Source organism: Alexandromys fortis, unplaced genomic scaffold, assembly GCF_014885135.2.
Source record: "Alexandromys fortis isolate MF-2015 unplaced genomic scaffold, M_Fortis_MF-2015_v1.1 scaffold_59, whole genome shotgun sequence".
NCBI classification, from domain to species: Eukaryota; Metazoa; Chordata; class Mammalia; order Rodentia; family Cricetidae; genus Alexandromys; species Alexandromys fortis.
In genome coordinates this window covers 8,123,057-8,129,056 of record NW_026067943.1, presented here as the reverse complement: position 1 = coordinate 8,129,056, position 6,000 = coordinate 8,123,057, and positions in this window count along the sequence as shown.

Sequence of the window (6,000 nt, the reverse complement as noted above, 5' to 3'; positions counted from 1 at the left end):
CTGTATATCAGACTGAGCAAAGCATCCCTGTATAGGGAATGGACTTCAGAAAGTCAGTTCATGGACTGGGGATAAATCCTGGTCTCACTGCTTGGCAGTTTTGAAATAAGGTCTATTTTAGAGAATGTTCCATGGCTCATGAGAAGAATGTGTATTCTACAGTCTTGATAGAAAATTCTGTAAATGACTGCTAAGCCCATTTAATCTGTAATATCGTAAAACTTTTGTGTTTTTTATTTACTTTTTGTCTGGATGATTTGTCTATTAGAAAGACAAAATCTATTAGAAAGAGTAGCCTGTTGAAGTCATACAATATTAGTGTGTTGAGGTCAGTCTGTGCCTTCATGTCCAGTAGTGTTTGTTTTATGAAGCTGGATGCTCTGATGTTCAGTGCATATGATTATAGTTGATATATCATTATGATAGATTGCTCCTTTAATGAATATAAAGTGAGCTTTTTTTGTTTAATTTTGGTTTGAAGTCTAATTTGTACTATTTCAACACACCGCTTAGGATGCCTTTTTTACATCATTTCCCCATAAGCCATGTTTCTCTTTGCTAGTGAGGTGTGTTTCTTATAGGCAACCAAGGGTTCAATTTGTTTTTAGTCTAACTGTGTCTTTTGATTGGCAAATCAAGACTGTAAGCATTCAAAATTTTTAAATATTTTTAATATTTAATTATTTTAATGTGCGTGTGTGTGTGTGTGTATGTGTGTGTGCACCATGGTGTTAGTGCACATGTACCTTGGTGTGCATGTGGAGATCAGGAGATAACTTGTGAGTGTTGGTTCATTTCTTCCTTTGTGTGTGTTAGAAGTCAAACTCAGGCCATCAGGCCTGGTGGTAAATGTCCAATCCCTGCCAGGTCATCTCACTGGGCCTAGAGTTATTACTGAAAGATATGCACTAATTCCTCTCATTTTTTTCTTTCTATAAGTTTGATATCTTCATAATCTCCATTTACTTAGCTGCCATTCTAGAGTAGATTAGTCATCCCTGTGACTTCATAGATGTGTCTATCTTTCTTCTCAGTGTGCGGACTTCTTTGAAGTGTCTTCTGTTTTGCTCACTCATTGGTTATGGATTCCTTTAATCTATAATATGAAAAAGTTTTCTTTCTCCATTTCTTTGGTTATTACTGCTGTGATGCACACCATGACCAAAAGCAAGTTGGGGAGGAAAGGCTTTATTTAGCCCTCTAGCCTTTTTCTCAGTTGAGGTTCCCTCCTTTCAGATGACCCCAGCTTATGCCAAGTTGGCGTAAAGTAGCCACCACAATTGACCCCTTGTCAGCTCGACACACAAATACATCACTGTGAAGCCATAACCTTTCTTTTTCTGCATCCCCAAGATTACATATGAATAACAATATTATGACATAAACATTCCAAATTTTAAAAATACCACACAGTCTCTAAAAATTTAAACACTTAAAAAAAAGTCAGTCTCTTTTAAAATCCAAAGTCTGCAAAATTCCAACATTTCTTTACAAGTTTGATGTCTCTTGGCCATGGGCTCCTTTAAAAGTAAAAATACTCTGCTGGATGTTGGTGGCACACTCCTTTAATCCCAGCACTCGGGAGGCAGAGGCAGGTGGACCTCTGTGTGTTCGAGTCCAGCCTGACCTATAAGAGCTAGTTCCAGGACAAGCTCCAAAGCTACAGAGAAACCCTGTCTCAAAACAAAACAAAACAAAACCAAAACAAACAAACAAAAAACCCAAAAAATACTCTCACTTCAAGAGGGGAGAACCAGGGCAGAGTCTCAAACTGAATAACGCAAGACCACACCCCAACAGTGGAAATCACTCCATGTCCAGTGTCTGGGACCCGTTCCTAACCTTCTGGGCTCCTCAGAGGGGCTCCAGTCCCTTCTCTGGCTCTGCCCTCCGCAGCACACACAGCTTGTTTTCTAAGCTCCAGTCATCTGCACGCCACAGCTGCTGCTGTGTTTGGTGATCCTCCCAAAGTACTGGCATCACCAAAATGCCAGTACAACGGGGCTGCATTTTTACCAGTAGCCTTTCCTGGACTCTCTCTAAGGTACAAAGCCTCAACTTTTCCCCATGACCCTCCAATCTTGGAGCTTCCACTGTTACTCCAATGGCCTCTCCGGGCCCCTCACAGTGCCAGGCCTCAGCAGCTCTCCATGACCCCTTCATGCCTTCAAAACTAGTGTAGCCTGAGAGACTTTTATACAGGACCAAGGTTTATTTGGTACAGAACAAGGTACACCTCTGGCCACAGTTTGCATGTGCTGACTTGGAGGAAATACTTCCCAGAATAGTTCAACTTAATGATGATGGCATTTTCTTTTTTGCTTTGTTTTTCAAGACAGGGTTTCTCTCTAGCTTTGGAGCCTGTCTTAGAACTAGCTCTTGTAGACCAGGCTGCCCTCAAATTCACAGAGATCCGCCTGCTTCTGCCTCCCCAATGATGGGATTAAAGGTGTGCACTACCACCACCTGACTCATGGCATCTTCTTAATCAGTGCTAATTCTTCAGTCCCTGCTGACCAGCATCCATTGTCCCATCCAAACAAAGGTTTTACTTTAGCAGTTTGGTCTCGTGGAAATCACTGTCGGATGAACAGATAGCGCAGATTCTTCACACATATGATCAATAGAGTCTTTGCTTCCCTTTGAAATTTACAAGACAGGTCTCTATCCTCAGCACTTGGATCTTCTAAATTCCTAAAGAACAGCCCACGAGCTCTCAACACACAATGGCTTTTGTAGCTACAGCTCCAAAGTCCTTCAATAATCCTCCCCCCAAAGCTGTACAGTTATGTCTGTCACAGCAATACCCCACTCTTGGTACTAATTTCTGTCTTGATTTGGGTTATTATTTTGTAATGATTGGTCCCCAGTTGGTGGAACTGTTTGGGAAGGATTAGGAGACGTGGCCCTGTTGGAGGTGGTGTGTCACTAGGAGCAAACTTTGAGGTTTCAAAAGCCCAGGCCAGTCCCGGTTAGCTCTCTGCCTCATCCAACAGACAGGCTCAGGAAAGGAACTTCTCATACCATATTATGGTGAAAGTGTTAGGTATGTAGAGCAAAGAAAATGTCTTAGTTATTTTGCTAATGCTCTGATAAGATATCATGACAAAGGCAACTTATAGGAGAAAAAGTTTATTTGGGGCTGACAGTATCAGAGACAGGTAGGCAGAAGAATGGCAGGGGCTCTGAGGAGAGCTCAGGCCCGGGTGGCAAAGCAGGGGCAGCCCTCCCTTAAAGGTTTCACCGTAAAGGGAGGTTCTTTGTCCTGAGACTGATGAGCCATCCACAGGATGTGCTAAACTCAGGCTGTCTCTGGTTTCTGAATGGGGGTGGGGGGGAGGAGATGGAATCTGTTAGGTCAGGGCCCAGATGCAGAGTCAGCTGTGAAGGTGGGGAAGAGACATCATCACACAGGGATGTGTTCTGAACAGTGGCCAGTCTTGATTTTAGCAGTCATGCTTTCTTAACTTCTCAAGGTGTGTGTGTGTGTGTGTGTGTGTGTGTGTGTGTGTGTGGTGTGTACATGCGCGCATACCTATGCCTGGAACAAACACTTTGGAACAATTGGCACCAGCGACTCCTGCTTTCTGAGTGTTCTGGATGGACCTGTTTGTGTGTGTGTGTGTGTGTGTTGCAAGTTTTGAGATCCCATTACACCATGTGGGTGGGGAAAGGCTTTAGAGCATCAGGTTGTGACTGTGCGGTATTTTCTATTCTATCCAGAGAAATAGCTTGGTTTCAGAGTTCAGTACAGATCTGCTCACTCCTTCCTGCAGGGTAGCAGACAGTGTCGGGGAACAGCAGCGGTGTGTTTTCTCCATCACCTGCTCATGCTGATGATGGTCTCTATTTGCAATTCCACTTCTTACAATTGCTTCCATGATGCTGTAGAACACTACAGGTTCCTGCTGTTGTCTCCAGCCTACTGGTGCATATGTCCCAGTGGTTTTGCTGGGGTCTGCTGACTGGGTGGGTACCCTGGTCCAGTCACTGGCCCTCTCCCTGTCTACCTCTTCTCTGCTGAGCGCCTACTTTTATTTGCTGTTTTTCTTCTCTTTGTTTTGGATTTATTTCATTCTTAGTTTATAGTTTCTTAAACAATTGATTTGTAAGTTTTCCTCATGTCTAATATAGCTATTTACTGTTATTAGTTTCCTTTTCAACATTGTCTTAGATCTATCATAATTCATTTTCTCTTGCTATAATGGGACGTCACAGTCATTGTAACAAGTTGAGACTTACTTAGTTCCTAGTTCTGGAGGGTGAGGTCCAAAAGCATCGGGCTAGCAGCTGCTGAGCATCTATCTGGTGCGAGGCCTTGCTGAATCCTAACATGATGAAGGGTACCACAATAGAAACAGAGAAAGCTCATTTTAATGACCAAGACATTTCCTTGATAACTTATTTGTCTTAGTCAGGATTACTATTGCTGTGATGAAACACCGTGGCCAAAGACAACTTGGGGAGGAAAGGGTTTATTTGGCTTACACTCCTGTCACTGCTCATCATTAAAGGTAGGCAGGAAACTGGAGCCGATGCAGAGGCCATAGAAGGGTGCTTCTTACTGTCTTATTCCTCATGGCTGGCTTATCCTGCTTTCTTATAGAACCCAGGACCACCAGAACAGGGATAGCCCCACCTACAATGGGCTGGACCATCACCTATCAATCACTAATTAAGAAAATGCTCTACAGGATTGCCTACAGCAGGATCCTATGGAAGCATTTTCTTAATGGAGGTTCCCTCATCTTAGATGACTTTGTGTCAAGCTGACATCAAACTAGCCGGCACATTATTCATCCATTCACAAGGGAAGAGCCTTTAATGACCAATCACCTTCAAAAGCGTCATTCTCCAGATACCACTAATGCATGGCTCTGAGGCTGCAAGGATCTGAGGATTACACCAACCCTTAGCAAGCTGTATCTGAGGATGCAAGGATGTTTAACTGATTAACCAGTCAATGATTGTGGAAATTTAGAATGTCACAACCTCAGAGCGAAATTTTCTTGGGTCACCTTTGGACCCATTACTAGCCATGTGTTGCTCTTCTCTGTATGTGACCTAGCAACTTTGTGACCCTTAGGTAAATCATGCGTAAAGTACAAGCAGGCTCTTAGTTTCTAACCAACCAAAAGGCTAAGAATGCTGTTAGATAGCATCCAAGGCCTGTGGTAGAGTTTTCCTCAATTTCCTATAACCTGCCTACCTGATGTACCCACCAATGTATTTGTAAGTATGTTGTGTTGACTTTGTTCTGTTGTTATAAAAATTTCATAAAATTACTACCTCATTGGAACATGGCATTTGGGGGAAACCTAATTTGGTGTTCCTCAGCCATGGCCACGCATATTTGATTACAAAATAAGCCATTATTTTCTTTCTTTATGGTGAGAGCTGTTTCTTTTGTCAACAATCTAAATATGCGTGTACACACACTCAACAGGTGAGACTGTACCTGGGAGAATCTGATCCTTTGCCTGTGCAGTTCCTTCTGCTTGGAAGATGCCTCCTTGCTTCTTGCCAGGAAACCTCCCAGCTGTGACTCACACCCCTGCAATTCTTAAGCCTTTAGCCTCCCCCCGCTTTAGCTGCAAAAATTAGCAGGTGCCCATGTGTAGTGACTTGTATCTTAATAAATAAAGCTTGCCTGAAGATCAGAGAGTAAAACGGCCCCACTGGTCAGCCTTACAGACCAGGCAGTGGTAATACATACCTTTAATCCCAGTGGCCACAGTAGTTTGCCATAGAAACCGGGTGGTGCTTGCCTTTAATCCCAGCCCTAGAGAGGAATGTAAAACGGGAGGGGACAGCTCTCAGACACAATCTCATCCTGAGATTCCTGGAGACAGTCACAGTTTTCAGACTGAGGTCAAGGTAAGAACCAGTGGCTAGATGCTTTTCTTTTCTGACCTTTAGATTGAATCCTAATTTCTGTCTCTGAGTTTTTATTAATCATGCTTCACCAATGCTTTCTGCTCCCATGCCTGAGGTAGGAGG